The 9,005-nt window shown below is 37.0% G+C and overlaps 1 protein-coding gene across 3 annotated transcripts in view; it reads left to right on the plus strand.

Moving 5' to 3' along the window:
• PLSCR2 (phospholipid scramblase 2) overlaps positions 1-2,072 on the plus strand; it is a 42,702-nt gene extending 40,630 nt beyond the window's left edge. For all 3 annotated transcript variants that reach the window (XM_017889311.1, XM_017889312.1, XM_017889313.1), the window contains exon 8: positions 1,843-2,072. The gene's annotated coding sequence lies outside the window, so the exon portion shown is untranslated. The remainder of the gene's footprint in view (positions 1-1,842) is intronic.
• The last annotated feature ends 6,933 nt before the right edge of the window (positions 2,073-9,005 follow it).

The raw sequence follows: 9,005 nt of genomic DNA on the forward strand, positions 1-9,005 counted from the left end.
ACAGTGTGGCGATTCCTCAAGGATCTAGAACTAGAAATACCATTTGACCCAGTCATCCCATTACTGGGTATATACCCAAAGGATTATAAATCATGCTGCTATAAAGACACATGCACACGTATGTTTATTGCAGCACTATTCACAATAGCAAAGACTTGGAACCAACCCAAATGTCCATCAATGACAGACTGGATTAAGAAAATGTGACACATACACACCATGGAATACTATGCAGCCATAAAAAAGGATGAGTTCATGTCCTTTGTAGGAACATGGATGAAGCTGAAAACCATCATTCTGAGCAAACTATAGCAAGGACAGAAAACCAGACACCGCATGTTCTCACTCATAGGTGGGAATTGAACATTGAGAACAAATGAGAACACTTGGACACAGGATGGGGAACATCACATATCGGGGCCTGTTGAGGGGTGGAGGGAGGGGGAAGGGATAGCATTAGGAGATATACCTAATGTAAATGACGAGTTAATGGGTGCAGCACGCCAACATGGCACATGTATACATATGTAACAAACCTGCATGTTGTGCACATGTACCCTAGAACTTAAAATATAATAATAATAAATAAATAAATAAAATCTCCTTTAAAAAGAACACAGCAAAAGAAAAATTGAATCACTAAATCATTATTGGAAATAAAACAAAATGAAATGACTTTCTTGTAAAAATAAATAAAATCATTTGTTTCCATTTGTTCTTAATTTTTAGGGATTGAATTTTCTCTTCTAATTTTATTTTTGTATATATTAAGGACCTATAAATTTTCAGGGCAAAGTTATATTGTAAGATACATACAAAATTCTACATAAGTACATAGAGATGTTTTCATTCCTTTTACTAGTTGCATAGTATCTCATTAAGTGGCTACGTCAGTTTCTTCAAACAATTCCCTACAATTGGACTTTCACTTTCCTTGAAATTTTTTACTATTCCAAGTAAGCTATCATGAATAAACAGGCATACATATTTTATATTTTTCCTAGTGCATATTTGGAAGTGATTTGAAAAGTGGAATATCTGTTCAAATTATCCTCCATAGAATTTATTTCTCTATGAATTCCCATCAGCAATTTAGAACAGTGTTCAGTTGCCTTGAGCCATCGGGTATATATCATTATATTTTTGTGTGGTTTCCAATACAGTGAGATATGTTATCCTGACATAGTTTAAATTTTTTATTATCTCACTTTCAATAAAGTTCAGTATTAAAAAAGAAAGGGAAGACTTACAGTATTTTGTAGTAAAATCTGTACCAGTGTTGGAAACTAGGATTTCCAGCTGTCAGGAACTTAAGGGCATTTGTAATTTGTTTTGTGGAAAGATTGAATTGAGAGAGGGGATGGCCAACCCACAATTTACTTCATGCAAAGGAAAAGTGTGCTTAGGAAATAAGGGTATCCCTTTCATCTTCAGCAAACACTTCCAACAGCCACTCTCCTCATAAGTGTTACCACCAGCAGAACTCTACCAAGGCCAATAACCCCAAATGGCAAATGATGGATAAGAACATCGGTATGGCAGTGGAGCTACAGAAAAAGCAATGTCTAGATGACCTCCCAGCAGCCTAAATAATTCATCAGATGCCATATTCCAATGATGAAGGGTACCCAGGGCATTCATCTCTAGCATATGCTTAGTATAGACAGTATGCCAAGTCAAGTTGAGGTATTTGTATGTGGCTTTAGTTGTGCCAGTTAGAGAAGGGGAGGGCTTGCAAATATGGCAGTCAAATGCAAAACCAACCCAAAATGAGGATTAGAAGTACTGACACTATCTATTTTACAGCCATGTCTTACTTTCCTTTCTTCTCTCTCTGCATAGGATTCCGGATCTTTGGCTAGGCAAAATGAAACTATAACTGATCTAAATGGTTTCTTCCTTCTTCTACTGCACAAGGAAGACATGAGGAAAAACTCGCACACTATCTGTGGATCTCATTTAAATTCAAATACTAGATAAACATTTTGCATTGAATATATACATGGAGAAAAATCATCAAACATCAACAATTATCAAGTTAATTAATAAAAATACTAGGAATTGCAAAAAAGGCTTAATTTGAATCTTAGTGAGATTTGAGAGAATGGTGTGTATTTGTTTCTGAAACAGGCATAGAGAAAAAAAGAATATTCTGATGTGCCAAATTTTAATAAAATTGAAAAATATGATGACCATATTTTAAAGTATGATGGAGGCACTAGAACAACAGTTTGCATAACATAGATAGCTAACACAATAAATAAAAAATAGGTTTTAGAAATTCTCCCAGAAGTAAGATTAAACACTAAATATAAAGAAAAAAAGTTAAGACCTAGCAAACAAATATATCAATTTCAATTCATGCATAATAAGAATTCCAGAAGCAGAAATCAGATGGAGGCAAGAGAATATGTTTTTAATGTAAAAAAATTTATTTGCAGTCAAGACATACTGTAGTCTTTAGATTAATGGATTTACCATAAAGCAGACAAAAATGAATGAAAATGACATACTTATGATTATTTTTCAAAAAACAATTATTACATGGCTGGTATATGGAAGACATTGTGAGGTAGTAATAGAATGGTTTCTGCGGCTTAACTTCCATGATATACCCACATTCTAGTTTATTATTTTTTCTACCTCACCAGCAGCGTTTAATCAAATTTAGCACACTTTAACAGCAGGCATTTAAAAGAATCAAAGGATTTAGAACAAAACATAGATTCTATAAAAGTATTTTTGTCCTTGCCCCCCATTTTCCCATACCTTCCTTTGAGACCTTACCACTGCAGGAAATTTTTCCTTCAGCATGTTGTGACTTATACAGATATCGTGTCTTAGGCCCATTCCCAGCAGTGGCTCACTTTGCCCACCTTTCTTACCTTGAAAAAGCAAAGGAAATGTATCACATCTCAGGTCACCATTTTGTCCACCAAGTCCTAAATCTTGGCTTCTAGATACTATTTTCCACTGAAATCAACTGGGCTTGTTTTGAGAATGGTTGATCCCAGGATTTTGGTAGGGAAAGGTACAAGACAAACTTTTTACAACTTGTGGAAAATCAAGAAGATACTCAAGTAACGATGCTGACATGTCAAAAGGATAAAGGAAGAAACTTGAAAGGGCTCTCCTGGACAAAATTAAGAATATTCTTACTTCCTGAATAAAATTAGACACGGTAAGTTCATACAGATATTCTTATAAGTTAATTAAAGGTTTGATGAAGACCATGATATACAAGGTTTCAATTTATTTTCCCTCAAATTCTTTCAATTTCAGAGGGAAAATAAGTAACATTTTAGTGAATGTCTAGCAGGCAACTTCATTAAAGTAAATTTAAAGCAAAATGATTAAAGTAAACATCAGTAACTGGATCAATTAAAATCAAGTACCACCTAATAGGATGCACTAAGACACAGCATCACATGGATCTTGATGTGTACATGAAAGAAGATAATAAAGCCTTTTTTTTTTTTTTTTTTTTAATGCTTGATGAGCTTGCCTGTCCTTGTGGTAAACCTTTTGGCCTGCGAATTGTGTTTATGCAGTCCATAGCTTGGCTTAGTTTCAAGTATGTTGTATAGTTAACCTTTGTTGCACCCCAGCCTTCATATTCTTTTAGTGATAACTTTTGTTCAAGATATAGGCTACTTTGCCAGAGGATTTTACCGTGTGTTTGCGCCTCGGAGATAATCTGTGTCTTGTGTTATGCTTAGCTGTAATTCACTGTTCTTCCCACTTAATTATTGTTAGCTAGTTAGCTGGTGGTGGGAGATGGGGGATGGAATATTCCCTGATGTTTTGGTGTAAGCCTTCCTCTTAAGCAGGCACACCCCAATTCAATGTAATCCTGAAGTCAGAGACTGTAGGGGTCTTGGCCAACTTGCTGCTTTAATTGTGTCATCATGCAGCAAGCATTCACTAAGAGGCCAGTACTGGCTAAAAATTTGAGTTGTGTCTGGGTATGTTTATGTGAAGGGAGTTGTGGGATGGAGAAGAGAAAGTTGATAAAACTTTCAGGCAAAAGATAATGAACAAGCAGGCAGATGTAGTGATTTGGGGTAGAAACAACTAAAGTAAAAAAGTTCTGAGAAAGCTCCTTTTCATGACCCCTTGCCTTAAGTGGTTTAGTGAGGAGAAACTGCTTAGAGTATTGTCTCTACTATTATCCTAGGACAGAAAGTGCCTCCTTTACACAGCCCTTCCTTCTCTCACCCCTCTTTGCTCCCACCCCTTCCCCAGAAGTCAAGCATCCTTGGCCTGAGGGGGAAGGCAAAGTGTGAGACGTTTCTTTTCTTATTCCATGAAGGTCTAACACCCAGGAGAGAGGTTTGGGTGCTTGCCTCATGCTAGGACCTGTGTCACTGTGGGGTGGTTGTAACAGTGAATGGAAGGTCAGTAGGTATCCCTGATTAGGAGTAACATTGAGGAGGAGGAGTTGTGATGGCTGGGGGATGGAGCTGTGTTTTGTCTTGGGAAGGAATTTCTGGGGACATAGATCAGTGCGGAAGGGGGAGAATAAAGAGGGCAGAAAGAACAAGGCTAAGAGATGTGACTGCCTGACCTGAGTACCTCTTGGAGGAGACTTGGGGGTCGAGGAAAGTGAAAGTGTAGACTGGAGACAAGGCTGAGAACAGGAATAAAAAAGAACATTTAGGCAGTTAAATTGCAGAAAATCACTGTGTGGACTCCTGGTATCAAGTTAATTAGCATCTCTCTACAGCTTAGGTGTTAAAGTTTTAGCTGAATTTGGGCCCCAAAGGAGCCACTGTAACATTAGTGTAATTAGAAAAAACTCAATAGAGAATTGCTGCTATCATTTAAGTATAGAATGATTTAAAATGGCTCTGGGCACAATTAAGTGCTACTGATGCTATGAAGTGCCAGAAGAGTGCACAGGAGTTCTCTCCAAGTCCTGCCCTACTCCTGTCCTTGTTATTACCCACCATGCAATAGCAGCCTGACTTTCCTAGAACCTTCCTGCACCTGGCCCTATCTCTTTCAAGCTCTGTGTTTCTCCCTGTGCCTTAATTTTCCTAAATTTTCAATAGTATAGTTGTCATTGATAATAGTGTGTACTTGTATTAGTCTGTGTTGCTACAAAAAATACCTGAGGCTGGATAATTTATAAAGAAAAAAAGGTTTATTTGGCTTCCATTTAGTCATGCTAATCTATCTAGCAAATGGTGGCTCTACAGCCCTCTTTTATTCCTCTTCTGAAAATGCTTTTTCCTTCTTTCTACATGGCTATGCTTCAAATTTTTATGCTTTGCCTCCCTTTTAAATATAAATTCTGGCTGGGCATGGTGGCTCACACCTGTAATCCCAGGATTTTGGGAGGACGAGGCAGGCAGATCATGAGGTCAGGAGATCGAGACCATCCTGGCTAACATGGTGAAACCCCATCTCTACTAAAAATACAAAAACTTAGTCAGGCATGGTGATGGGCACCTGTAGTCTCAGCTACTCGGTAGGCTGAGGCAGGAGAATGGCATGAAACAGACAGGCAGAGCTTGTAGTGAGCCAAGATCACACCACTGCACTCCATCCTGGGCGACAGAGGGAGACTTCATCAAGAAAAATAAATAAATAAATAAATTCCAATTTTAAGTCATTTCTTTGCTCCCACATCTGTGTAGGCTGTTAGAAGCAGCCAGGGTAAATCTTGAATGCTTTGCTGTTTAGAAATTTCTTCCACTAGATATCCTCAGTCATCACTCCTAAGTTCAACCTTCCACAAATTCCAGAGACATGGACACCATGCAGCTAAGTTCTTTTTTCTAAGGCATAACAAGGGTGACCTTTGCTCCAGTTCCCAATAAATTCCTCATTTCTGTCTGAGACCTTGTCAGCCTGACCTTCACTGTTTGTATTTCCGTCAGCATTTTGGTCACAGCCACTTAGCAAGTCCCTAAGGAGTTCCAAATTTTCCCTTGTCTTCTTGTCTTCTTCTGAGCCCTCCAAGCTCTTGCCTCCTCCATTTCCATGTGACATGCTGGTTCCCTTCACCTTTCATCTTGATTGTAAGCTTCCTGAGGCCTCACCAGAAGCAGATGCTGGCACTATGCTTCATGTGCAGCCTGCGGAACCATGAGCCAAACAAACTTCTTTTCTTTATAAATTACTCAGCCTCAAGTATTCTTTTAAAGCAATGCAAAATGGATTAATACACTACCTCATAAGGTCAGTGTGAAGATTTAGTGATCTAATATGGGTTCAGGGACGTGAGAAGTTTCCTGCAGCAGAACAAACATAGAAAATAAAAAGGACTGTGTGTTGGTAAAGATCAACAGTTTTTAAACACAGGGAGGTGACTCAAAGTCAATGTGGAATATTTGGGCTACATTAAATTTCTGTTTTGCAACTTTTAATGGCATACAAAACCATTCTGAACCCTACAATGAATATTGATTATCCTCTCAGAAGAGAAAATAAGTCTTTATGCAAGATGCCAAACTAAGGAATGATTCTCATCTCACAGAAGTGTAGACTAGCATCTGGGCTAGAGACTGTTTTTTGTTAGCCTCATAGCATCAAAATGCAGAAGCCATTGTCTGAGGGTAGTAGCAATCTCATACCCTAAAGCCAGATGAAACATAACTGAACAATATAGGGTTTGAACTCAGGATTTACAAGGTGGGAGGGCTATAGAATGATAAATAATACACAGAGCTCTGAACTTACTATTCCCACAAACCAAGCACTGAAGTCAAATTTTAATCTAACATTATCACTTCTGTGGCTGAAAATATCCTATTAATGACAGGTTATAAATTTATCTAATTTGGAAATGAACTAGATTTGGAAAACCAATACTTGAAATCTACTTGCCTACTAATGGCAATTTTTTTCTACCTGTGGATTCTGGTCTCTTGTCATTAATATATTGAGGTTATTTCTGTCTGGCAGAGATAGGAAACAAACATTGGTTTATTTCTTCCTAAAACTGCATTTTCTTTTGAGAATCAGTTGCTAAGAAACATTTCAACTTTAATCAAATATTGCCAAGAGACAGTAGTAATTCAGAGATAATCCAGAGAAATTATGTTTCAGATACCCTCTACAGAGTAAGTTGGATCTACCATGTACCTTCTAAGTACATTGCTTTTAAATTGTACTGCCAGAATTTTCTCACCATTGTTGCTAATCACAAGCAGAAGCGGATTTATTTGCAAAATCCTTTGTTTTGCAGATCCAATTTTTGTGCGTGTGCGAAAAGATAGTCACTCATATAAATGCATTTGTGGCATTTATCCCATGAGAACTGAGGGGGAAACCAATATAAAATATAAAATTGATTGATTTAAAGGAGATAAAGTTGATTATCAGTCAATTAATAAATATATACAAAGATAATTGCTCTGGGCTACTGGTTTTGTTAGGTATATTGACCTCAATAATGAACCAAATTATTATCCTCAAGGTACTTAAGTACAGGCATTCATGTGAAAAGTGTTATGATCGAGTTAAAACTATATAGAAACTATTAGGAATGCTGAACTCAATTTTAATGAAATTCTTCCTGTGGGTGGTGACCTTTAAATTAAGACAGAATGGTGACTTTTAAACTAAGACAGAAAGTTTGCTTAGCACAAGGGAATTGGGGATAATATAGTTTTAGACAGAGGAAAGAACTTGGACAGAATTCACATTGGTCCTCTGCAACGTGGCTGGACCAACAGCTTTGTATTCTTGCGTGCATTGCAGGTGCTAGACAGGGAGGGAGGTGAGGCATGTGAAGGAAGGCTAGATTATGCAGTGCCTTGTTAGCCATGTTAAGAAGTTCATCCATCTCATTCATGCTCTTTCTCTTGACTGCTGACTTTCCTAGATCTTCCAACCATTCCTGAAAGATCAAATCAAGCGTTTCCTCCTCCATGTAGCTCTCTTTCAGTCTCCAGGAATCTTGATGGTGGGCTTGTCTGAAATTGTACCTTTTTCTTTAGCACCATGGCTTGATTAATTGTTCTCTAGGGACTAGTATAGATTCTAGAGTTAGAGAAGTTCTTTTTGAACATGCTAAAACTGGATACACAGTATATGGCCTAAAATTGTTGAATTACCCATCTTTCAAATTTACAGGGTGAATTGATATGTATTGCAAATCTTGAAATTTCTCAAAGTTGCCAAAGTCCATTTATGTGAAAATATTGAGATTAGGACTTGTTCAAATAAAATATCAATAAAAAGTGAAGAATATTTTTTAAATGCATGCATTCTTTTAAACAAATTGAGGGTGAAGTTTACTACTACTACTATTGTTATTATTTTTATATCATTTATTTATTTTCTAGTCTTTGGATGTAGGACCAAAGGCCAAGTATGGACCTGCTGTTCTACCTTGTCTTTCTTCCATAAAGATACACAATTTATTTTTGTATAAATGGAACCAGAGTTTAAAGACACATAATACTAGATTTTTACTACCATTTTCTAGTGTTTCATATCAACTTTAGCAACTAGTTTTAATAAGTGTTTTCAAAGACTTCAGGTTAGTTCTTGTAGAAAATATTTTTAAACTAATCTTTAATTAAAGTACTAAATAATATTTATCTGCTTTCTGTAATATTAATGAATATGTTTTGCATAAACTGCTTTAAGAAAAAATACAAATCACTCTTTGTAGGTGTAGAACTCAACTTGTTAGGGCAGATGTACCCTCACAATTAGAGAATGAAAGGGACAAATTTCAGGTACTAGTCACACACATTCAGTGTAATTTGGGCATCATGGGTAGGTTTTATAGAGAGTTTAAAAAGTCAACGCTGTAATTTGGGTAAGTAAAGATCAGTTAAGGGAACGCCTATCTTGACTTCCTCTGAAGTTCTTTGTTTGACAATGAAAGCAATATTCACCACCAATCCAATAGGTAGAATAATCAGACACTTAAGTATATGATTTTGATGGAAGGAAGGAAGGAAAGAAGGAAGGAAGGAAGGAAGGAAGGAAGGAAGGAAGGAAGGAAGAAAGGAAGGAAGGAAGGAGGGAAGGACGGGATTTAG

Source organism: Rhinopithecus bieti, unplaced genomic scaffold (assembly GCF_001698545.2).
Source record: "Rhinopithecus bieti isolate Rb0 unplaced genomic scaffold, ASM169854v2 scaffold_19037, whole genome shotgun sequence".
In the NCBI taxonomy this organism is placed as follows: domain Eukaryota; kingdom Metazoa; phylum Chordata; class Mammalia; order Primates; family Cercopithecidae; genus Rhinopithecus; species Rhinopithecus bieti.